This window comes from Equus przewalskii, chromosome 15 (assembly GCF_037783145.1).
Source record: "Equus przewalskii isolate Varuska chromosome 15, EquPr2, whole genome shotgun sequence".
Lineage (NCBI taxonomy): Eukaryota > Metazoa > Chordata > Mammalia > Perissodactyla > Equidae > Equus > Equus przewalskii.
Genome location: NC_091845.1, coordinates 7071193 through 7097750, shown reverse-complemented (window position 1 = coordinate 7097750; position 26558 = coordinate 7071193). Strand labels below are relative to the sequence as shown.

Here is a 26558-nt window from a genome sequence, read left to right as displayed (position 1 = left end):
CCAAAAGAAACTCCGTACCCATTAAGCAGTCACTCCCCAGCCCCCTCCTTCGGGCCTGGCAACCGCTACACTCTACTTTCTGTCTCCGTGGCTTTGCCTCTTCTGGATGTGTCACATAAGTGGAGTCAAACAATATGGGGCCTTTTAAGTCTGGCATTTTTAAATTAGCGTGATGTTTTCAAGGTTCATCCATGTTGTAGCAAGGTAATTTCTTTTTTATTTAAAGAAAACAATGTTTTGACGCTATTAAACTTTCCCATATCCCTTAATGTCTGTGGTCTCTCTCCCAAAATACAGCCTCTTTATGAAGGAGGAATGCAAAGCTGATCCTACTACAGACTACAAATCCCTTTATTTTCATAGACAGGGCCACAGAGATAATGAATTGGAAGATGTATGCAAGACAGGTTCATCAGATTTAGTGAGATTGAATAGTGCAACCCAATTTTTTGTACCCATCCCTACTCCATCATCAAATATCCAAAAATGATTGCCGTTATTTTAATCTAGGTTACTAGTGTGATCATAGTGTTGAGATTAACACACAAATCGCCTGGTTGGTTTTCTCTTGGAGGAAGGGTCGAGGTACAAAGTGCAGAGTTGGGGACTGGGAGTGGGGTGGAGGGAGGGTGCCAGACTTACAAAGATGAGTTTGTTTCAGGTTGTGATGATTTTGAGGTAATGGAATAATTGAGTGAAAATGACTGGATGGTATTAGAGACAGGTTGGAGGTAGAGCTTAGAGAAAAAGACCAGAACTGGTAGGTTGATTTAGCAGATAAAGGAAAATTATCCTGTTTAATTTAGTGCAGTGAGGATAAGCTGTAGAGCTAGGATGCAATAAAAGTATTTAAATGAGAGGTGTGTGGTAGATTAATCTTATCTCAAGTTATAGATTAAAAAATTAAAAACACTCACTTCATAAATGTTTTGCTGATATTTCATAAAGAAGGGGTCTTAGACAGAGACCCATGTTCTTTGTAGCCCATCTAGCTGCCAAATTATAGTTACATTCTCCACATGAGGTATTAGAATGCCCCACAGGCAAAAGGCCCTACTCAGCTTTTTACCCTCTTAAAATGTTGCCATCTGAATAGAGAATATCTCATGAAGTTCTGACCTTTACTTTCAAGACCCTTATTGAGAATGGGTTTGGGTACTTGGAGATTAATCCCAGTTGCCTCTTGCTCCTATTGATGTCTATTTATCCAGTTGGAAACAAAGGAATTGGCCTTAAAGCACAAGATGTCCATGTCATGAAGCTGTTGAAGTGCTCACAGATACTTTTTAAATTGCTGAATTTGTTGAAGAAAGGCTCAGTCTAAATCAAACATGTGAATGACTCAGCCATCTTTTCATAAAATTTGCCATGACTTGTCTTCTTAGGGTTCTTTTTCATCAAGTATCAGTTCACATGTACTGATTTAGTTCCAACTGTGGATTCAACATTGAGCTGTGGGAAATGCCAAATAATTTTCAAACTCCAAAAGGCTGATTCATAAGAGAGTTAATAAAACAAGCTATGTTAGTTTATCTTTGAGAAATTCAAATTCCAAAATCCCCGTAACCCAACTTCCCTGAAATACTTCATTCTCATTCTTGAAAGTCTACGAGCTCCGTGATTCCAGGATTAACTTTAGGCTATATATTCTTCCCTTGTCTTGACTATGTTATCAATATTTGATGCTGTATCATGCAGTTATGATTTCAGGATTGCAGTTATAATTTCAGGATTGCAGTTATAGCACTTGATTAATATAAGTTGCATTTTTGTCAAGTTTTTGCTAAGCAAAACTTTCTTTTCAGCAGAATTGGGGATTGATGGATGATCATTGAAAAACAGAGTTTAGTGCCGACTGTAACATAGGGTATAAAATCATAAACAGGCTGGCAGAAGTGAACAGAGCTGAGCCAATGGGTTGATTCTGAATTAAAACTCAGATTCTGACTCATCCACTACAGAATTCCAAATTCTAGAAAATAAAGTGCCCATATCTCTCATAGCAGGAAAGTCATATGAAAAACATTATAGTCATGTGACATGACTTCATTGGCATGACAATTTACTATTCAGCAAAGTAAATAACACAATTAACAAGTATTTCTGCTGGGCCTTTTGCACTTACACTGAGTTTTTGGCCTCTCCTCCTCACAGCTGGTTTTGATTTGGTTCCTGTGGAATATTTTTTTTGTTTTGTTTTGTATTTAACAACAGTCAGATATTTATGTACAGCTTCATCAAGAGCCTCCGATGACAAATATGCCTTTGGAGGCCAGTGGAAGCTGTGGGAAAGCCCCGTGTCAGCACTTAGACCTGTTTTCAATGGAGAGAAATGTGCTCTGGGACTGACTTAGCCTGCTCATGAATCCAATTCTCTTTTCCCAAAGCCTTCTGCTAGCCCACTTCCAACCTGCACTGGCCTATCCTGAGACTGTATGGTGCCTTGATTTTTCCTTATGAAGCAATCCCTCAAGACACAGCCTTGGCCTCCTCTCCTAAGTGAGGGGGGAAAGGCAGAAACAGCAGGCAGAAAGCCATTTAATTCTTAGATTGGGAACGAGAGCCTGGTTTTTGAAATAAGGCTTGGCAGTATCCCTTCAGAGCTCACTTTATATAATGAGTCCCTTTTCTTTGCTGTCAGAGTTATCTACATGGATTTGAGATGTTTAGATGTGTTGGTCTTAGGGAAGGATCCAGTTGGAGGACAGACAATGAAGTCTGGGCCGAATCCCCCACCCTTCAAAAGAGGAGACTCGGATGGTATGATCCACTTGGAGGGCTGCGGGAGACAGAAGGCGAGAATCATAAATGCTAAAGCAGAGTTAAAACAGCTAATAGTAAGAGATAGAATATGGCAATTGCCTCCTGCTTAAATTTTACTCCTTGTTCTGCTAGAGTTCTCATGAGTACTTGGGTGAATAACTTCAAAATTTTGTATGTCAGTTTCCCCACTTAAAATAAGGCGGTTGAACCATATGTGAAATCCTTTTTAGCTCTAATAACCCAGTAATTTTGATTCAAACATTTACAGTATAACCACGAAGTAAAAAGATGGCAAATTTTTACATCAAAATATTTTGAAATGTGTCAAAGTGATTACTTTTTATACCTTTTATAAACACTCTCTCATATCTATCATATCTGGCTCCCATTGCTAGAAACATTTTTGGTTGCATTCTTTTGAGATTTAGATCTGCTTTGAGTCATAAAATAACATTTCTCATACTTTGTGTTGATTAGTGTGTGTAGCAGTGTATATAAATAAAATATGGCATAAGCCAACCTAATAACTTATCTCATTTTCCAGACTTGGTGCCCAGGACTTTTGGCTTATTCATAAACTCAAGTCTTCCCTCACCATAATTGAGTACATTCATAAAACATGCCACTCACGACCTCTTGATACAGCCTCCAAAGATGCACTCCAAAGCCCCCTTGTTTTAAATAATGGCAGCATCCTTAGAATGTTGAATGTATAATATCTGAGGAGCTTCTTTAAAAATCAACCATGTTACACAATAGCACTCACAGAGTGAATGAGTAGCTTGAACCCTGAAAAGGCTGAAGCTTGAACTCAGAAGGCCTGAGTTCATATCCGGGCTTCAACAAACGGCTGATACTGCTGCATTCAATTGTCTGGGTTGTGCAGGACACGACTTTGTGCAGCGGTCCTGTGTGAGACCTTAGGCCATTTACTGAATTTCACTGAGCTTCATTTTCTTTATTTGTAGAATGGGATCAGTAATTCCTACTCCTCACAATTACTATGAGCATTAAATAAGAAAGCACCTAATAAAAAGAAAGAAAGAAATTGGACTACATCAAAATTTAGAACTTTGTGCTTCAAATATTTTTTTGAAAATCATATATCTGATAAGGAACTGGTATCCAGAATATATCAGGAACTCTTGCAACTTAATAATAAAAAGACAGATAACCCAATTAAAAAGTAGACAATTGCCTGCCTGGTGGCATGGTGGTTAAGTTTGTGCACTCTGCTTTGGTGGCCCAGAGTTCACGGATTTGGATCCCAGGCACAGACCTACACACTGCTCATCAAGCCATGCTGTGGCAGCGTCCCATATACAAAATAGAGGAAGATTGGCACAGATGTTCTCTCAGGGACAATCTTTCTCAAGCAAAAAGAGGAAGATTGGCAATGGATGTTGGCTCAGGGCCAATCTTCCTCACCACCACCCGCCCACCACCACCAAAATGGGCAATGGATTTAAATAGACATTTCTTCAAAGAAGATATGCAAATGTCCAATAAGTACATGTAAAGATACTCAACATCAGTAACCATCAGAGAAATGCAAATCAAAACCACTGTGAGATACCACTTCATACCCACTAAGATGGTTATAATAAAAAATACAGACAGTAAAAAGTGTTGGTGAGGATATGGAGAAATTAGAACCCTCATACACTGCTGGTGGGAACATAAAATGGTATAGACATTTAGAAAACAGTCTGGTAGTTCCTGAGAAAGTTAAACATAAAATTACCATGTGGTTCAGCAATTTAACTTCTAGGTATATAACCAAGAGAAATGAAAACATATCTTCATACAAAAACTTATACACAAATGTTCATAACAGCACTGTGTATTCATAGCCAAAAAGTAGAAACAACCCAGAGGTCCATCAGCTGGTGAATGGATTGATAAAATGTGCATATTACATTGGAAAATAGTGGAATATTATTTGGCAAGAAAAAGGGAAGAACTACTGATGTGTGCTGCAGTGTGGATGCACCCGCTAAGTGAAGGAAGCCAGCCACACTTTAAATGGGTGAATTGTGTGGTTTGTGAATTATATCTCAATAAAGATTTTTAAAAAAAAAAGAAAAGAAAGTGAGCTATAGCCCTGATGCCCATGGCTGGGACTCTGTGCTTCCTCCTCCTTTCCTGTCCCTCTCTCTGGCTGTCTGTGGGCAGTGGTGATTTTCTCTGTGTGACAGGCTGTCAGAGCATGTTAGCTCACTGTTTATAGGAATGAATTTTGTGAGAATGTGACTGTCATTTCTTCCATTTTCTTGTGCCTCAGTTTTCAAGCCTGAGTCTCGGCTCACCTTGTTCATCTCTTTCTTGTGCTATGGACAACCAGTAAATACGGGGGGGGGCTTGGGGTAGGATACGGAAGGGACCCACCAGCCAAGGGCCTCCCTTGAGGGCTTTCAGGGAGGAGAGAGAAAGTCATAATGTCAGCTCCCGCCGTGGAGGCGTCACTGATGTGGGGATCAGGGACGATGAGAGTGCTTTGGTGTCTGTTGTTGTAAGTGGCAGCAGGTGTTTGGAAGATCCAAATCTCAACCTGATCTGACTTTTTTAAATTTCCCTCTTTACCACAGTATTTTATTTTTTCCCAAGACTTTTTATTTAGAAAACTCTCAAACATACAGAAAAGTTTAAAGAAAAGTACAATGAATACTCCACATACTTTCCACCTGGATTCAACAATTAACGTTTTGTCACACCTAATTTATCTCTTGCTGTATCTACACACACAGACGCACTCAAATGTTTTGTGTTTTCCTGAACCATTTGAAAGTAAGTTCCATATACAGTGACGCCTCATCCCTTAATTTTTGGTGTGAATCTACTAAGCATACATTCTTGTATGTGAACAGAATACCATTATTGTCACAGAACAATGAAGAGTAATCCCATGATACTATCTAAAATCCAGTTCGTATTCAATGCACAGGATTTTAAAGGCACTTTTAAAACTATTGTTGCTTTTTCTTCAGGTTTGTAACTTTATACTTAGAAAGTTTTTTAAAATAATAACTAAGCATCAGCCACTTGGCATATAAACTTGAGCAGATCTGTTAAGCTCTTGACACGCTCATCTCTAAACGGGGAGACAGTTATCCTGTTAGGCCCTGTGCCCCAGAGGTCTGCTCCTCTAGGCAGGCCTCTTCCAGGTGAGATTGTCTCCAGGTACCACCTGGGAGTCCTGGTCTGGTTGAGGCAGCCCTCCTAGCCAGCCAGCCCTGAGCAGTGGTTCCTGCCCACCTCCCCCAGGGTCCCCAGCGCCTGAGGCTTTAGAGGAGGTAGCAATGGGACTGTGAAAGCTGTGTCTGATATTTTGTGTGTGTGAGGAATATTGGCCCTGAGCTAATGTCTGTTGCTAATCTTCCTCTTTTTGCTTGAGGAAGATGGTCCCTGAGCTAACATCCATGCCAGTCTTCCTCTACTTTGTATATGGGACGCTGCCACAGCATGGCTTGACAAGTGGTATGTAGGTCTGCACCTGGGATCTGAACCTGTGAGCCTCGGGCCACTGAAGCGGAGCATGTGAACTTAACCACTATGCCACCAGGCTGGCCCCTATTTTCAATATTTTGAAAAAGCCATGAGATCACATTGACAAACTGAACCATCAAGTTGGGGTTTTTTGGGTTTTTTTCCCCAAATTCTGTTGTCTTAGAGTAGAATGGAGTACTCATTAGTTTGACCCAGTCAGAAGCTCTGACTGCTAGTTATGTATGCCTTTGAATTATAAAAACACTAAGATAAAGTAGTGTGTTTTGTTGGGTAAGAGGGGTTTTTGGAGATACAATCTGTGAGAAAGAAAGTGGGGGTTAGGAAGTGGAGAGCTGCTGGCCCCAGGTGCTGGGGCCCTGACTTCCTGGCTGCATCAGCAGTGGATGGTCCCAGCGAGGTGTTCTTGCAGTTTGCCCTGTGACCATTATTCTAGGGGCTGTATTTTTACAGCTGACCCTTCTCACTTGCAAACATAACAGCTGCTATGTGTTGAATTTGGGGGGTTTCCATGTTTTGATACTGTAAAATTAAATTGATTCTTGGTTCTGAAATCTTAGTTTTGATCCATCTTGCTGCTTAATTAGCTGTGGGGGAGCAGGGAGGGAAGGGAATATGAAATATTTAAGATATATATTTCTTAAAATTAAATATTGTTCATGTTTGATCATAGCTTCTATCAGTCAACAAATATTTATTGACCCCTTGCCAGGTTCATGGTGGTGTGGAAATTCAAAGAGGCACAAGCCAGGCCTTCAGGAGACTGACATGGCATAGTTGGAGAGGTAGAGTGGAAAAGTAACAGACTGCAGGGCAGTGACTGTGCACAGAGAGCTGAACACATGGTACAGTAAATCCTGCAGGATTTTAGGAACCTCAGATGCAGAGACAAGGCTCTAGGCAAGAGTTGGATTTTGAGCTGGGCCTTGAAGATTGGAACTGCAAGTATAGGAGAGGAGATCGAGAGAAGGCATTCCAGAATGGCCCGTGGCATCAGCGCATCCAGATCTCTGACGAAAAGTACCATGAGAGGTGTAGCAACCAATATTGATTATGTTATATGTAATTTTCATGGAACTTTTATACCAAGCCTTTTGATGCCCACAAAAATCTTATGAGGTGGATATTGTCCCATTTTATGGATGAGGTGGTCAAGACTCAGAGAAGTGAATTGATTTGCTAAGTTGACTGGGCATTGTTAAACTTAGATGTGCTCAGTGTTTATCTGCATCTTGAGGTTTACAGTACACTTCATAAGGCCAGGAGCAGAGAGGAAGATGTATGCCGGGTGATACGGATGTGTTCTGCTTTGTGGGGAGTGCCTTTACTTTCAGATTGAGCAGTACCAAAAAGCAGTTTTGATTTTTGTCTGTTTCCTTACATCTGCCTGCTATGGTTTCTTTCACTGCATGTACCACCTCAGGGCCTGATGAGCCAGCATCACTGTGCTTTCTTACTCTTGAACTGTCTTTAAGAGTAGACTGGCTTCTAATAAAATCTGTGGGGATGAGGTTTTTGATGAATGAGTAATTCACAATTCCATCTCCAGACTTACCAATGGGAAAAGGGCAGGTAAGAGAGAACTTCTTTCTTCCTGGCCTTTACTTTTCCCTAAATTGTAAAGGGAAATTAAGAGCTTGCCCCCATTGCCTTCATTTAGCCATCTGGTAAAAAAATAAATGCAATGCTAAATTAGAAATATTTATATATTATTGTTGCAGGACAAAAATCATTGAGTTCCTAACTACAAATAAGTAAACTGCTGTGGGTTTGTTTGTTCTTAATTTTGCTACTAAACTTTCTTTGGGTTTATCTTACCTTAATCTTCCTTGGAAGAGGCTGTAGTTAATTCTGCTTAGGATTTTATTAAAAGGAAAGAAATTTAGGGGCTGGCCCCGTGGCCAAGTGGTTAAGTTCGCACGCTCCACTGCAGGCGGCCCAGTGTTTCGTTGGTTCGAATCCTGGGCGTGGACATGGCACTGCTCGTCAAAGCGCGCTGAGGCAGCGTCCCACATGCCACAACTAGAAGGACCCACAATGAAGAATGTACAACTATATACTGGGTGGCTTTGGGGAGAAAAAGGAAAAAAAAATAAAATCTTTAAAAAAGAATAAAAAGGGGGCTGGCCCTGTGGCTAAGTTCACGCGCTCCACTGTAGGCGCGGACATGGCACGGCTCATCAAACCACGCTGAGGCAGCGTTCCACATGCCACAGCTAGAAGGACCCACAACGAAGAATATACAACTATGTACTGGGGGGCTTTGGGGAGAAAAAGGAAAAAATAAAATCTTAAAAAAAAAAAATAAAATAAAATAAAAAAGAATTAAAAAAAGGAAAGAAACTTGGCTTTTAAAAAGACTTTTAAATGTTTTATTTTTGTAAAAGATATACACATATAATTCATGTTATTCTTTGACTAACTTCAGCTCTAAGCATTGAATTGATGTTTTAAAGCACCAATTCAGTACCAACTCTTTAGAGATAACTATTTTGAGTTTTTATACCCAAAAACTGATTGGTTTACTTATGTTCTGCTCCTTCCTCCCCCTTTCTCTTTCTTTCAGCCATGAGCTATGGAAATAAAACTTTATAGTACTTCAATACCATGAAAGCTAGACTGAAATAATATTAAGCCCAGCTCCCTTCAGACCTTAGCAGCCTGGACTTAGAAAGAGAGTCTCATGGGAGGAGCATAGGATCTGGGTTCTGAAGAGGAGGGCTTTGCTCCTGGTCCTGCCGCCAGTTGATTGCTTCCTCTTACCTGGGCTTCATCTGTAAAAGGGGTAATACCTAGCCCTCAATGCTGGTTTTGTAATGTGCTTTGAAATCTTTAGAAGTATAATACAAACATTAGTTCTTGTAAGCTAGATACAAATGAATCAAATGGAAAACTGCCATAGCTTTTGTAAAATAAATTTTTTTCTTAATATACCATAGGCCTGTGAACATAAATATCTTGAATTAAACTTTAAACAATCATTAATCATTAAAATGGTAGTTAATATTAATTGGATAATATTTGAATGTCAAAGAGATTAGCAACAGGAGGTTTTGTTGTAGAAGAGAAGAACCTAAATAAAAACTATTTGATTCCAGTCAAGATGTAAGAATACACATTAACTTTCAAATAAATCTGTGTAAAAGTTCCTAATATGAAACGGTTGCAACTTCTCAATTAAATCATCATTTTATCTGTTCCGAAATTAACTCCTCAAAAGGACAGCTGAGCATAGCTTCTTCTCTGATGTGTCCCCATGTGTTCTCTTCAGTTCACCTGGGTCTATTTCTGTTCTGTTGCTGTTGCTCCTCTCCCACCTCCAGACTTTGTTCAGCTGATACTTCTGCTGGAAAGCTCATCTGTCCTTCCCCGTGGGATCTGCCGAGTATTCCTGCTGGTCCTTCTAACTTAAGCAGCTACCTCCTTTGAGAAATGGTTTCTGATTCTCTCCTGCCTACTGAGGCCGAGGGGCGGATGAGATTCTGTAAAGGAAAGTCTGAAAGTACCATGCACACGCAGGCCAGTTTGTATTATTACTTGTAAACCAAGGAATAACTTGATCCAAACAATGCTTTAGGAAAATGAAAATGGCAAAGAGCAAGAAAATTTCTCCCCCACTTTTTTTTTTGCTGAGGCAGATTACCTCTGAGCTAACGTCTGTTGCCAATCCTCCTCTTTTTTTGCTTGAGAAAGATTAGCCCTGAGCTAACATCTGTTTCAGTCTTCCTCTATTTCGTATGTGGGTCACTGTCACAGCATGGCTAAGAAGTGGTATAGGTCTGCACCTGGGATCCAAACCCCTGAACCTGGGCTGCCAAAGCAGAGCATGCCAAACTTAACCAGTAGGCATGGGACCAGCTTCCTCCCCGACCCCTTTTTTTTAAATATCTTAATGTTTTCAAATGAACTACAGCATACGCAGAAGAAAGCCTAAACATTATGTACAATTTAAAGAATAGTTATCATACAGACACCCTTCATCCTTCTCATGTTTGGCTCCCCCAACACAGCCCTTGAGGAAACTGTCCTACAGACTCTTGTGATAGTTATTGCCCTGCTTTTATTTATAGCTTTACTCTAGTGTATGGATCCCTAAATGATTTAATTCAGTTGCCTGACTTTGAACTTTTATAGATGGAATTATGCAGTATATAATCTTTTATGTCTTGCTTCTTTTGCTCAACATTATGAAGGTTACCCATGTTGTTGTGTGCAGCTGAAATCTGTTCTTTTTCATTGCTGTATAGTATTCCATAGTATAGATATACTGCAGTTTACTCTTCCCACTGTAGATGAATATTTGTAGCTCTTCCACTTTTGGATTATAATAAAGAGTGCAGGTTGGAGCATTCTTGTATCTATCTCCTGGGGTGCATGAGCAACATTTCTCTAGGTCAGTGTTTCTCAACCTTTTTTCCATTATCACTTCTCCTACGGAGAAAATTTAGTATTAAACTAAAAATGTTTAATTCAAATTAAGGGGCTGGCCCTGTGGCCGAATGGTTAAGTTCACGCGCTCTGCTTTGGTGGCCCAGGGTTTCACCAGTTCGGATCCTGGGCGCAGATATGGCAACACTCATCAAGCCATGCTGAGGCAGCATCCCACATGCCACAACTAGAAGGACCCACAACTAAAAATGCACAACTGTGTACCAGGGGGCTTTGGGAGAAAAAGGAAAAATAAAATCTTTAAAAAATTTTTTTAAATATATTCAAATTAAATTAGTCCTAAAGAAGATTTTGTTGGATAGAGTTGAGCTTTGGAGGGCTACAAGCCATTGTAATAGCCAAGACTTTTTCACCTACCAAAACCCAATTTTTGCTCATTTGTGGGGATAATATTACCCCCACTGAGAATGCATTCTCTATATTAAATACCTAAGACCAGAATTGTTGGGTCATAGAAAATGTGAATCTTCAACATTATTAGATCATGACAAACTATCTTCCAGAGCAATTGTACCACTTTAAGTGATTACTGGTAGTATGTGGGAGGTTCTGTGGCTGTATATCCTTGCCAAAATCTTGGTATTGTCCCATTCAAAAATTTTTGCCAATCTGTTAGGTGTATAATAATATCTCATTCTACTTTTAATTTGTATTTTCCTTATGACCAATGAGGTTAAACAGCTTATGTTTATTACTTATTTGGATTCCTCTTCCCTAATGGTTTGTTTCTCTACTTCAACTCTAAAAATTCTTGTATGTTCCACTTATGTAGCCCATATTAAAAGAAAACACGGTAGGATGACCTAGTTATTCACTTGAAAAATACGATAGAGCCCAGAGACCTGCATTACAATCCCAGATGAGCTGTTTGTCTTGCTCAGAGTCCCGTACCTCTGTGCCTCAGTCTCCTCATTTGCTGAATAAAGCTGTTAGCTGGGATAGAGCCTTGGCTCTCAACCAGGCTGCCCATTAGAATTATCTGGAATGCTCTTCAAAAATACTGGTGTTTAGACCACACCGTCACCAGAAAGTGTGATTCAGTTGGGTTACAGATTTCTAGATCCCTTCCAACCTAACATTCTGTGATATTGATAGAATAAGTCTTTAACACCTAGGTTCGATGATTTTGATCATCCTCCTAGAGTGATCAAGGGGGAAACTCCTTAATTTAGTCCATAGAGGAAACCTGGTGTCAACTTTCAAAATATTTTTTTGTAGCTGATTTACTTTCAGCACTAATAGGATTTTCTTTCATTGACACCTGTCATGACAAAATACACATCCAACAACAATGTTAAGAAATCATAAATGAGCGTTAGAAAGAAAGAGGCACGTGTCAGGCCACAGTGTCTGGACCAAACACACACCTGACAAGGCTGAATTCATGAATTTCTGACATTTGACTTCCTAATGTCAGATTCTTTCCCATTGCCAGAGGCCCTGCTTCCAGTTCCAGCTGAGCAAGGGGCTGCAGAGGCCTGGAACCGTGGCACAGTCAAGGTGAACCACCTGTGCTTTGGGAAGAGTTGGCCAAAACCACTGCTCTCCTGGACCAGGCCATGGATCGGTGGTTATTGGGGCTGGAGAGGGATGCTGTGAGAGGGCATTATACCATTCCATCTGCCTCTGTGTATCTTCAAAAGTCTCCATAATGAAAAATTTTTTAAAAAGCACTCTCTTGACTTTGAGTCAGCAGTGTTTTCTAGTGCCCACCTGCCACTCATAACTATATCACATGTGATTAATATCTGACTCATATTTGTTTGGCACTTATATTTTTCAGAGTATGTTTATTTGCATTTACTCAGTTGATCATCATAGCAATCGTTTTCAATGAAAAGCCTTTTGTAGCCATCTAGACCCTGGTTATGATGGCAGAAACGAAAAGCTTAAACTGGCTTTAAGATAAACAAGGCATTTATAACCAGGCCATGAAATCCTAGCCCTGAGAATCCTAGATTAGGGGGTTTAATGTCACGACCATATTTGTCTTTTTTGCTCACCTCTGTTTTCTCTTTGTTGGTTTCATTCTCTCTCACTGCAAACAGCTTCTTTTTTCTTCTTTTTCCCATGTAGCAGAAAACATGACTTCAGGCAGTTCCAAAATCTCATTCTTCCTTTAAGAGCATCTTCCCCAGTGATTCCAAAAGGAAAATCCCAGACATTGACTGTGATCGATCAGATCACATGCTATCTCTGGACCACTTGCAGTAGACAGAGATGGGCTGCTGTGATTGGCCAGCTTGTGCCATGGGCATCTGCAGTGATTGGCAGCCTCCCTCAGAACCATGTGGTTGAGATGAGAAAGACACAGTCCTTCCAAAGGAGGGGCCGATGTGGGTGGATGGGAGCTGGGCATACGTGATAGAAGTCCATTCTACTCTCAATTCTACTCCTGTGTCTGGTCTTGTCCCTCCTGTGCAGTTCTGCTCTCTATGTGCAATGTCAAATTAAGAACTTTAGTGCAAGTCAGGAAATTTCAGTCTCCATATTTTCCCCCAAGCTTGACTTACTCTTCTTTCTGGATTTACCCCCTCTTCTCACCTAACCACAGATACGTAAAAAGACTCTTTTTTCCTTGAGTCCTTTAGAGAACTAGCTGCTCAGTGTCCATCACCACCACCCCCACAGAGGAAGAAAGAATTTTCTCTGAGATTGGAGCATAGGGCTTCTCCTTTTCTCTACGGTACACAAATTTATCATTCTGGGTTAAGACTCAGCTGTTCCTTCTTCCAAGCTCCCACACGCCCTGGTGAGGCCACACCTCTTAGGGTGGGGAAGGGGAGTGGAGTGCTCTGGCTGCCTCTGCTGACCAAGTGTGGACTGGGGAGCTGGCGACAGGAGGCCAGTGTGAGGCTTCATCTTTCAGTCCAGATGGTGATGGTCAGTAACAGTGACACTGCCTTAGGACATGTGCCTTTAGTCTCCTCTGCAGTCTAAAAAATTACCATGCTGAAATTTGTTGATAAAGCCAGAGCTGTAATTAGGAACATAAATGACACAATACAGGCCTCGCACAAATGAGCAGTTGTGGGGTATTATGGGCCTCTGTGGATTATTTGACTGAAGAAAAGGAGGGGGGATGCTGGTTGCTGTTGAACAAATTGCTACCAGATGTAGATTTCAATAAACACCACACTGTTGTTCCCTTGCCTGAAGGTGCTATGAATTTCTTGAGGCAACAGAGCAATCAGTAAACTGGCGGCTGTTCCAACATGAATGGAGCCTCCTGGTGTCCCCTGGTCTTGGATGTTTGTCCACAAAATGCAAGGCAGACCCGGGAGCCTCTCTCCCCTACCTGACCTTTTACAGGAGAGTAACATACTTAAAATGTAGCAACCAGATCCCATAGAACCTAAAAGAAAGTGGAACTGTGGTTAGAATGTCTCAAAAAGAAAGCATTACTGGATGGGGTGCTTTAAGAGAATATGGGGATCAGTTGCTTTTCCCACAGATGCCGCTCGTAATAGAATGTAATAGAATCAAACTGCCTCAGTCAATAAATACTTGAGAGCCTGCATGTGCCACGTGACGAAGAAGGCCCAGTATCTTTCCCCTCACTGAACTTACGGATGAGAGGAAGAGGGGCATTAAAGCAGGAGTTACAGATAAATAATGACGCCCTTCAGTGTCCTACGAAGGAGTCCTGTGTGAACTTCAACATGGAAGCTGCTTGTCCACCTTCACCATCTGCTGCCGTTGGCCAGCCAACGCGTGAGCCTGAGAATTAGACTGAAAGAGCCCAGAGCCATGACTCTGCTTTGCTATCCTTGAAGGGGTGGAAAGGAGAGAGACTGAGATTGAGAGAGGGAGGGAGAGGGAGTATGACTGATTTTAGTTTAGTACCCCACCGAGCTTCTCATGTTCCACAGAATAGAGTGATTCTAGATAGATTTCCCTGACCTCTCTTTTGCTTATAGCTCTCTAAAGAAAAGTCAAGCACCAAATGGATGATTGGCCTAAATCCTACACACGTGTTTTGTTAAAAAGACAAAATTCAAACCAGTAAATTTGAAGCTCTAATTGGCTTTATTCAACAATTCGTGACTCGGGCCGCATCCCATCTAGCAAGTAGAGTCTCCAGCTCCGAGGAGTTGCACCAAGTGGAAGGTTTTGATAGGCAGAAGTGGGGTAAGGAGGTTATAGCAACAGGAAGAGAGGATGGTTTCAGGCCAGGTCATCTTCTTTGGGGGGAAGGGAAGGCAGGGGTCTTATCACGCAGATTACCTCACTGCTGCTAATCAGGAAATTTCAGATTGTTCAACGGTCACATTTCTGGGAGAGATTGAAACTGTGATTAGGTCTTGGTTTGATGTCGTGGGGGCAAATGACTCCATTTGGGGCTTGTTGTTTCTTTTTTAACAGTTCTTCCCTTTTGATCAAAACCTCAGCCTAACTGAGAGATATGATCAAAAATTAAGGCATTAGCACCACTCTCAGCTACTGCTCTGTAGTTCTCGAAGCTTTTACTGATCCTCTGTGTGGTGTTCACAGCTCGTGTGAATCCCTGCGAGAGTCATAGCCTTAAGGGTCATGTGATTTAGGCGTCACAATTTTAAGTCGGTCATCCTCTTCATTCCCCCTCCGACGCTCCAGTTTTAGGGAGATTGTCTACCTGTTAGCGGCTGCTAACGCACATTTAAAGCTTTTGAGAGACTACAGTGCACTAGGGGGATTATTATGATTATAATAAACAGGATAATTCCCAATGTTTGGAATGCACTTTGGAGCCATGGTCCCCAAGACCCAAACCAATCAAAATCAAGTAAGTCAAATAAAGACTTTATTGAAGGAGCTACCTTTTTAAGCCAAATGGCTTAGTTTCGACTTCCTCAGAAGTGTTGGCCACAGCACCTCCTTGCTCGGCTAAGAGATAATCAAGGGCTGTTGGCTTATCAAGAACAACTTTGGTCAGAGAGTCTAAGGATTTTTGTTGGACAGCTAGTGTCTTAGCAATGGGATCTGGAATATTTTTGAGATTAAAAGAGAGGTTCCTGATTATGGCCTCATTTGTACTTACTCCTAAGCAAGGAACTAGGGCCCTGCCAAAGAAAGTGAATCTTGAATCATGAGAGCATCCTGGTATGTCCTTTCTAGAATAATTAGGGGCACAGCTAGACATCCTAAGAGGCATTGTCCACAAGTTGTGCACCAGCCATTTAGGCATTTATAGGCCCAAGGAGGACGATAACCACCAGAGATAAAGGTAAATCCTGTCAGGACACAAACCACTTCCACTAAGGTGGCACTGTTAATGGGTTCATTCTCAGGAATTGTTGTGTTTGCTCATTCAAGCCAGGGGTCAGTTATATTTTCTCCTAGCCTGAAATAAACAGTTGTTCTAAGTTCTGGAGGTTGCCCCCTCTTAGCAATGGCCTGGGAGATATGGATGGTGGTGTTATTTTTCCAGGCCAATGTCATAGTGAAGGAAAGAAGGAGAAGAAGAAAGGGTTTAACGTTTAGTCAAAGTATGAAGTCTTTTTCTTTTTTTAAGTTTTTTTTTTTTAAATATTGGCACCTGAGCTAACATCTGTTGCCAATCTTTTTTTTTTTCCCTTCCTCTTCTCCCCAAAGTCCCCCAGTAGATAGTTGTATATTCTAGTTGTAGGTCCTTCTGATTGTGCTATGTGGGACGCCGCCTCAGCGTGGCCTGATGAGCGGTGCCATATCTGCACCCAGGATCCAAACCAGTGAAACCCTGGGCCTCCGAAGTGGAGCGTGCGAACTTAACCACTCAGCCCTGGGGCCGGCCCCCAAAGTATGAAGTCTTGATCTGGATTCTTGGAGGAAAGCAGTCCACCTTGATGTCAGCTACTTCTCTTCCTTTTTAACTCAATTCAGAGGTCCCCAGCATTTGAACAGGACCGGGTGTCAGGTGGAGCTTTCTTTAGCTGTGAGATGTGTACCCAAGGCTCAGTGCCTTCTAATTTTGCAGCAGCATCAGTGCTCAGGAGCCCTCGGTAAGGTCCCTTCCAATGGGGCTTGAGGGCTGTCATCCTCTGATGACATTTCCAGAATACCTGGTCACCAGGTTCTAGACTGTGATCAACAGGATCCTTTGAACTGGGATCTGGGAAAGCTTCTTTAACCTGTTGATGACAGGCTTGAACATAAGACATTAGAGACTTAGAGTAGCTGCTCGTGCTAGCATGAGACAGCAAGGGATCAGCAGAAGGTTGTATACCAACAGACGTTGGTCTGCTGGTGGCTATCTCACGTTAGGTGAGTTATCTTTCCCAAAGTGGGTAGTGTGAACAGTCAGCAAGACCAAAGGCAATACCTTAGGCCAAGAGAGTCCAGTGGTTTCCACAAGTTTAGAAATTTTTGAATTTGAGGATCCCATTCATTCTCTCAACATTGCCTAATGATTGAAGGTGACGGGAATAGCGATAATTCCAATAAGTTTGCGAGGTTTTTGTTAAAGCCCATAATGTTTGCCGAGTGAAGTGGGTGCCTTGATCACTGGAGATTGTGGGAAGGTGAACACATTTTGTAACAGTTTCTTTGCCAATGTGAGAGCATCAGTTTTGCTGCAGGGGAAGGCTTCAACCCACTAGGAAAACAAACATACAATAACAAGAACATATCAATAACCCATACTAAGTGGCAGTTGAATGAAGTCCAGCTGCAGGAGTTCAAGGGGTCCAAAGGGAGGAGGTCTGAGGCCTCTGGGGATAAAAATAGATTTTTTGGGATTATGGACCTGACAGGTCAGACATTGCTAGTAGACTGTTTTCGCAGATTTTTTTGTTTGTTTTCTGCTTTGTCTCCCCAAATCCCCCCAGTACATATTTGTATATATTAGAGTAGAGTTGTGGGTCCTTCTAGTTGTGGCATGTGGGACGCCGCCTCAACGTGGCCTGATGAGCGGTGCCATGTCCACGCCCAGGATCCGAACTGGTGAAACCTTGGGCCGCCAAAGTGGAGCATGTGAAGTTATCCACTCAGCCACAGGGCTCGCCCCACCCCCCCCTTTTTTTTTTTTTAGGAAGATTAGCCCTGAGCTAACATCTGCTGCCAATCCACTTTTTGCTGAGGAAGACTGGCCCTGAGCTGACATCTGTGCCCATTTTCCTCTACTTTATATGTGGGACACCTGCCACAGCATGGCTTGACAAGCGGTGTGTAGGTCCACACCCAGGATCCGAACTAGAGAACCCTAGGCCACCAAAGCAGAACGTGCGAACTTAACCACTGTGCCACTGGGCTAGCCCCGTTTTCACAGTTTTATAAAAGTCTCCCCACCAATGTCTATTCATAATTTGAGTCATCTTAAATGCACTATGTTGAGGGTGAAGGAATGCAAAAACTGAAAAATGGGGTTTGCCAGGGAGCTGGGAAGAACCAAATAGCTGTCTTGGGTTTCCCATAACCCCAACTGTTTATTTAATTTACCAGCCATTGTTTACCCATCTGAATTTCTCTGATTCCGGAGCAGACTGTTATCATGTTGCAAGGACATCAGGATTAATTATCTATTTGATCAAAGTGACAATAAAAGATTTCCAAGGCAAATACAGAAGATTATATAGTTGCTAGCAAAACTTAGCTCCTTTAGTATTAAGAAGACTTGGTTTTAAGCAATCAAAGATCTCATGAAAACAGTGTAAAGCACAGCTGGTAAGACACAAAATCTTTGCCTTCTAGGAAAACTTTTCACAGTATTTTATCAGAAACAGACTAATAGTCAAAAAAATCTTTGTCCTTTTATCAGATGAAGGAAAATCAAATTTCAGTTTTACACAAGTACACCATTGATATTAAAGCCTATTTCCAAAACCCTTAGAATAGAATCCAGTTTTTAGTCAACTTGACTACCCAAGGCCAGTTTCTCTCCCTCCCTCCTCTCCCTCCCTCCCTCTCTGCCCGCCCCCCCTTCTCCTCTCCAACTTTCTGTACACATTTAATTTGTCTTTCATAACCAGAAGTTCTGTTTTAGATAAAATTACTCTCATTTCCCTTAACCAAAGTCCATCTCTATACCTCATGGTTTTTTCTTAAACAAAAACATATTCTACTTTCCTTGCATACAGAATTGTGTTTCCCTTATTATTTCTGGTAGCTTTAAATATAGTAATTAAAATTCTTAACCCTTAGAAACCTTAACTAAGAAGTAAACAATTGTGAACTGTCTTTTATGTTAGCATTTTGTGGCTTGGCAAATTTTATAAATGCCTTTTATAATTTTTAGGAACATGCTTTTTTTTTTTAATTAATATTATGATAGATTACAACCTTGTGAGATTTCAGTTGTACATTTTTGTTAGTCATGTTGTGGGTACACCACTTCCCCCTTTGTGCCCTCCCCCTACCCCCCCTTTTCCCTGGTAACCACCAATCAGATCTCCTTGTCAATATATTAACTTCCACCTATGAGTGGAGTCATATAGAGTTCGTCTTTCTCTGACTGGCTTATTTCACTTAACATAATACCCTCGAGGTCCATCCACGTTGCTGCGAATGGGCCAATTTTGTCTTTTTTTATGGCTGAGTAGTATTCCATTGTGTATATATACCATATCTTCTTTATCCAGTCATCAGTTTCTGGGCATGAAGGTTGGTTCCACGTCTTGGCTATTGTAAATAATGCTGTGATGAACATAGGGGTGCAAGGGACTCTTGGGATTTCTGATTTCAGGTTCTTAGGATAGATACCCAGTAATGGGATGGCTGGGTCATAGGGTATTTCTATTTTTAACTTTGTGAGAAATCTCCATACTGTTTTCCATAGTGGCTGTACCAGTTTGCATTCCCACCAACAGTGTATGAGTGTTCCTTTTTCTCCACAACCTCTCCAACATTTGTTGCTCTTGGTTTTGGATGTTTTTGCCAATCTAACGGGTGTAAGGTAATATCTTAGTGTAGTTTTGATTTGCATTTCCCTGATGATTAGCGATGATGAACATCTTTTCATGTGTCTGTTGGCCATATTCATATCTTCTTTTGAGAAATGTCTGTTCATGTCCTCTGCCCATTTTTTGATCGGGTTGTTTGTTTTTTTGTTGTTAAGCCGTGTGAGTTCTTTGTATATTATGGAGATTAACCCTTTGTCGGATAAGTGGCTTGTAAATATTTTTTCCCAATTAGTGAGCTGTTTTTTTGTTTCAATCCTGTTTTCCCTTGCCTTAAAGAAGCTCTTTAGTCTGATGAAGTCCCATTTGTTTATTCTTTCTATTGTTTCCCTCAACTGAGGAGTTATAGTGTCCGAAAAGATTCTTTTGAAACTGATGTCAAAGAGTGTACTGCCTATATTCTCTTCCAGAAGACTTATTGTTTCAGGCCTAATCTTTAGGTCTTTGATCCATTTTGAGTTTATTTTGGTGTGTGGTGAAAAAGAATGGTCAATTTTCAATCTTTTGCATGTGGCTGTCCAGTTTTCCCAGCACGATTTGTTGAAGAGACTTTCTTTTCTCCATTGTAGGCCCTCTGCTCCTTTGTCGAAGATTAGCTGTCCATAGATGTGTGGTTTTATCTCTGGGCTTTCCATTCTGTTCCATTGATCTGTGGACCTGTTTTTGTACCAGTACCATGCTGTTTTGATCACTGTAGCTTTGTAGTATGTTTTGAAATCGGGGATTGTGATTCCGCCGGCTTTGTTTTTCTTGCTCAGGATTGCTTTAGCAATTCGCGGTCTTTTGTTGCCCCATATGAATTTTAGGATTGTTTGTTCAATTTCTGTGAAGAATGTTCTTGGGATTCTGATTGGGATAGCATTGAATCTGTAGATTGCTTTAGGTAGTATGGGCATTTTAACTATGTTTATTCTTCCAATCCATGTGCATGGTATGTCTTTCCATCTCTTTATGTCGTCGTCAATTTCTTTCAAGAAAGTCTTGTAGTTTTCATTGTATAGATCCTTCACTTCCTTGGTTAAGTTTATCCCAAGGTATTTTATTCTTTTCGTTGCGATTGTGAATGGGATTGAGTTCTTGAGTTCTTTTTCTGTTAGATCATTGTTAGTGTATAGAAATGCTACTGATTTATGTATGTTGATTTTATACCCTGCTACTTTGCTGTAGTTGTTGATTATTTCTAATAGTTTTTCTATGGATTCTTTGGGGTTTTCTATATATAAGATCATGTCGTCTGCAAACAGCGCGAGTTTTACTTCTTCATTGCCTATTTGGATTCCTTTTATTTCTTTTTCCTGCCGAATTGCTCTGGCCAACACCTCCAGTGCTATGTTGAATAGGAGTGGTGAAAGTGGGCACCCTTGTCTTGTTCCTGTCCTGAGAGGGATGGCTTTCAGTTTTTGTCCATTGAGTATGATGTTGGCTGTGGGTCTGTCATATATGGCCTTTATTATGTTGAGGTACTTTCCTTCTATACCCATTTTATTGAGGGTTTTTATCATAAATGGGTGTTGGATCTTGTCGAATGCTTTCTCTGCATCTATTGAGATGATCATGTGGTTTTTGTTTTTCATTTTGTTGATGTAGTGTATCACGTTGATTGACTTGTGGATGTTGAACCATCCCCGTGTCCCTGGTATAAATCCCACTTGATCATGGTGTATAATCTTTTTGATGTATTGCTGTATTCGGTTTGCCAAAATTTTGTTGAGGATTTTTGCATCTATGTTCATCAGTGATATTGGCCTGTAGTTCTCCTTCTTTGTGTTGTCCTTGTCAGGTTTGGGGATCAGAGTGATGTTGGCTTCATAGAATGTGTTAGGGAGTACTCCATCTTTCTCAATTTTCTGGAATAGTTTGAGAAGAATAGGTATTAAGGCTTCTTTGAATGTTTGGTAGAATTCTCCAGAGAAGCCGTCTGGTCCTGGACTCTTATTTTGGGGGAGGTTTTTGATTACCGTTTCTATTTCCTTACTTGTGATTGGCCTATTCAGATTCTCCATTTCTTCCTGATTCAGTTTGGGGAGATTGTAGGAGTCTAGGAATTTGTCCATTTCTTCCAGGTTGTTCAATTTGTTGGCATATAGTTTTTCATAGTATTCTCTTATGATCCCTTGTATTTCATTGGTATCTGTTGTGATTTCTCCTCTCTCATTCCTAATTTTATTTATTTGTGATTTCTCTCTTCTTTTCTTGGTGAGTCTGGCTAAAGGTTTGTCGATTTTGTTAATTTTTTCGAAGAACCAACTCTTTGTTTCATTGATCCTTTCTATTGTCTTTTTTGTTTCAATATCGTTTATTTCTGCTCTTATTTTTATTATTTCCCTCCTTCTACTGACTCTGGGCTTTGTTTCTTCTTCTTTTTCTAGTTCTGTTAGGTGTCGTTTGAGGTTGCTTATGTGAGCTTTTTCTTGTTTAGTGAGGTGAGCCTGTATTGCGATGAATTTCCCTCTTAGGACTTCTTTTGCTGCATCCCAAATGATTTGGTATGTCGTGTTCTCATTTTCATTTGTCTAGGAACATGCTTTTTAAGATGGCATAAGTGTTAATGCAATTAATGTTTCAGTATTTTATCTTATATTGAGAATTATCTAGACAGTCAATGAATTCCCATCATTTAACTTAGAAAAGTTCTAAGGATTTCAGTTTACCGAAAAGATTTGTGGAAACTATTTAAAAAAGAAATTTACCTAAAAGCTTTTATCCCATTTAAATCTATTTAATTTATCTGTTTTAACAATCAGATTACTCACAAAAATTTCATGAGATGTGAAACAAAATGAGCCATCATTCTAAGTTGTTTTTTTTTTGGTTGACAAATTTGCAACAGAGATAACATGAATTTGACTCATAAACCCAGGTAGAATAAAGGGATTATATTTAATACTGATGACTCTAAAGATATGTCTATTTCAATTAAACCAATGAACTTAAACTAATCCCTAATATTTTCCCAGATCACATGAACTTGAAATTCTTTTGGGCTAGTTTTTATTGTATTTATGAGAGTTTAATTTATAGTAGTGCTTTAATTTTCTTTAAGCCAGTTAAATAGAGCTCTTTTACAAATTGACTTTGGCAATACCATCTGCATGTAAAAAATACATATATCCCACATCTACAACATACCTTCATAGACACATACAGACAGGTGGACAGACCTTATAGTTACTAACATTTATGGAGGAGACACAAGATTTTTCATTTGCCCAATTTTCAAATACCCTTTTTTTTTTTTCTTCTGATGAGAAACTTCTCCCTGAGGTTTGCACTTCAAGGAGTGGCTCCTAATACCTAGAGAAGATGGGGGTAGAAAGTATAATTTACAAAGGACAGAGAAAAGTATTCGTTTTCTCCAAGATGGAGTTTTGGAGCATTTTTGCCTATTGGCACAAGTAATTTAAATTTTTAAATGCAGACAATTCTGTTTCTAACATCCCAATATCTACAAGCATTTTGAGATGAATAAGGGAGGTTTGGGGGATGGTAAAGATAGGTGAGCTTTTGAATTACTTCTGGAGCCACATTTATGGTTTTGTAGAGATTTGCAAGACAAAGACAGTTGTTTTTAATTTCCCAAAAAACTGGGTTCCTGCCTAAATGATATCAAAAAGGTTAACACACCCATCCACCTATTTTGGAATGTTTTTTCCCCCTCTCTGGGTACATTTAGCTTAAGGGAGAAAGCCTAGAAACAATTCCTATCAGGCTTTGAGTAAGTTTAGTTTCCCCTGGCTGTTTAAGGAAATAACTGTCAGTTTACCAAAAAGAAAAAAAAAAATCCTCAGAGTTTTGTCAACTCTGGGAGGGACCCACATGGAAGCGTTCAAGTTGATGGTGAAGAATTTACATAGGCCCTTTGAGGACACTCTCTGGTTCAGTCTCCCAGTCGATTACAATTGAAACATTGACTTCTGGGCCATCATTTTTCTTTTTCTTTTTTTTTTTAAAGATTTTATTTTTCCTTTTTCTCCCCAAAGCCCCCTGGTACATAGTTGTGTATTTTTAGTTGTGGGTCCTTCTAGTTGTGGCATGTGGGATGCTGCCTCAGCATGGCCTGATGAGCGGTGCCATGTCCGCCCCCAGGATTCGAACCAGCCAAACCCTGGGCCGCTGAAGCAGAGCACATGAACTTAACCACTGGGCCACGGGGCAGCCTCAAAAGAAAGTTTCACATAAAAAACACATCAGCTACGGAAAGCACATTTTTGTTTTGAATTGTATGTAAGAGTTAAGGAGCGTGGGAGCCGATTGGAAGCCCTGGAGTTGAAGAAAATTCAACAGCGTCAAGGTTGTATGTGGCCCTCAATTGACAGTCTCTCCCTTGACTTGAACTCTGAGGGGCTCCCCATCTCATGGGGTGGTCTGTTCCTTCTTTGGACTATGATGGTGTCATGGCTAACTTCTGAGAACACTCTGTGTTCCAGATGTCATACTAAGCATTTATTTGCATTCTCTCGTTTAATCTTCACAACCACTATTTCACAGACGAGGAAGCTGAGGTAGATGGAGGCTAAGTAAGTTGCCCAAGTTCATGTAGCTAGGAAGTGTTGCAACCGAGTAGTTTGGCTCCAGAGCATTTGTTCTTAACTTCTTTGTATTGCCTCTGTTAGTTGGGCCTGCCTATAGCTAGTTGAATTCCTCTTCTAAATGACAAGACTTCATATCTTTGACCACATTTTTCACATTCCCCAAACCTCTGTTCTCCAGATTTGCGTTTTGGTAGATCATCATGGACCATGGGTCCTACCTCTTCAGGTCAGAAACTCAATTTTGCCAGAGCATGATGACTCTCGGGGACTGACTCCCAATAGCCAAACTCATAAGAGATTGATGTATAAACTAAGCTGTTTAATTTGTCCTTGGTAATTGGAAGATTTTGTGGTCAGCTCATAGAGTTGTAATACTCCAGGTACTGAAGGGATCTGCTTTCCAGTGAGATCATCTTGCTAATTTCTGGACAGTGGCAGAGATATTAACAAATTCTTGCACAGATTCTGGGTTCCCTCTTCCCAAACTCCACATGGACCCAGCTACCATCCATGAACAATCTTCTTGACTTACGTAAGTTTTAGCTTTCTTAATGAAAATATATCTTCTGAGATTACTCCTTTGTCATTTTGGTTGAAGTTGGAAAGTCCCAATCTCCTCAACTGCTTTTCTGTAGTCTCTTCAGATGACTAACTTCCACACGTGGCTGATGTCCTCCAGGGCATGTCAGTCCTTACTGACTGACACGCCCTGGGAGAATGGGATTGCCATTCTCCAAGGCCAACCTTATTTTCAGGATCTGCAGAGAGACCTCCTATACCCCGCTCTGTGTGCTAAGTACAGCCATTATCACACAGGAAAATCTCAAATACCTTGTTGGAAACCCGCGAAAAATATTCCTTTGATCTTAATGGAAAGAGAAAGACAAATTGGGTGCACTTAAAAACAAACCAAAACTTTTTAGTCTTTACCAAGGAGGGTGTCTTTTGAAAAGAGCAGGTCAGATCCAGGTGCTTGATCAAATAGGAAGAAACGTAGGTAGGCATTTGGAAGCCTGATCAGCACGTGAGATGGAGCGCTGGGTCACATCTACCCATTAGACTTGAGCCCAAAGGAAATGCTGGGCCTCTTGGCCTGAGTATCCCGCTGGTGCGTACGCAGGGCCGCTGCCGCTAATGTGAGTGTGGCTTTCGTGAGAGAAAACCCTGGGAGCTCCACCCTCAGCAGATGTTTCTTGTTGGACTGTGAGTAACGAGAAGGCTAGCACCTGGCTTGTTTTTCTAGCACCTGGCAGGAAAACTGACGTACACAGAAAATACAGTAAGTGTTTTGTTGGGTTTTTTTGGAATGAATGAGATTCCATTTATATGAAATATCCAAAATAGGCAATCTATAGGAACATGAAGTAGATTAGTCGTTGCCAGGAGCTGGTGGGGTTAGGGATGGAGCAGAGTTGGGGGGAAATAGGGAGTGACTACTAATGGGTACTGGGTTTCTTTGGGGGGTGATGAAAATGTCCTGGAGTTAGATAGTGGTGATGGTTGCGCAGCTCTGTGAATATGTGAATATACTAAAACCACTGGATTGTACACTTTACTTGTGTGAATTGTATGATGTATGAATTATATCTCAATAAATTTATTTTGAAAATGAATGAAAAGCTGAAACCCATAAAAAGTCCCACTAGGCATTAAGCAAAAGACGTGATAAGGAAACGGCTAGGAGCATTCTGAAAAGCAAATTCCTTCATACTAATCTGACCTATACCAGAGTCTTTTGGAGTTAGCCCTTGAGGAATGGAGAACTAGTTAACTAGCTTATATTTACATAACTAGTTAACTAGTTTACATAGGCTTGAGATCCCTAATAAAGACCATTTTAAAAATTGAGTCTGCCTTAGGGTTGAGAATTTGTTAGGATTAGGGGACTGAGGTTTACAGAATAAAGTAGAAGAGATGAACAGTTTTCTGAGACACAGATATTGCAGATGTGAGTGTGCAGACCTATTCTCTTTAGTATTTTTTTAGGCACAGTAACGTCTCCAAGTTACCAACAATATTCCACAATTCATCAGATTCACGAAGTACTTACTGTGTGCCAGTTGCCACCCCAAGGGAGGACCAGTTCTTGTCTGCTGGAAGGGCACTGTCTCCTAGGCTCCAGCAAGCACAGTCACAGTCCAGTGAGGGACAGGCCCACCTACTGCTGAGCTGAGCAAGCTGTTAAAACCCAGAAAGGATACTGGAAACAAACCACCCCTCCTTTCTTACCAAGAATGGAGTCTCTACGGCTCTGTGCACCAGCCTAAAGAGAGCCACGCCCAAACGGGAAGGTACCTTGTACAATAAAAGAAGCGGCGGTCAGTTTTATGTTGAGGGGGCTGAGTTCTCTGCATTCCCAGGGGAGGAGGACAAACGGAGTCCTGGGCCTTCTTGCCATGTAGTCTGAGCACGTAATGTCCTTAAAGTATGAAAAGTCCTGTTCACAGGCTTTATTAAC

The 26558-nt window shown here is 40.8% G+C and overlaps 1 protein-coding gene across 11 annotated transcripts in view; it reads left to right on the top strand.

Moving 5' to 3' along the window:
• ATG7 (autophagy related 7) overlaps positions 1–26558 on the top strand; it is a 350405-nt gene that overhangs the window by 230002 nt on the left and 93845 nt on the right. The window lies entirely within an intron of this gene.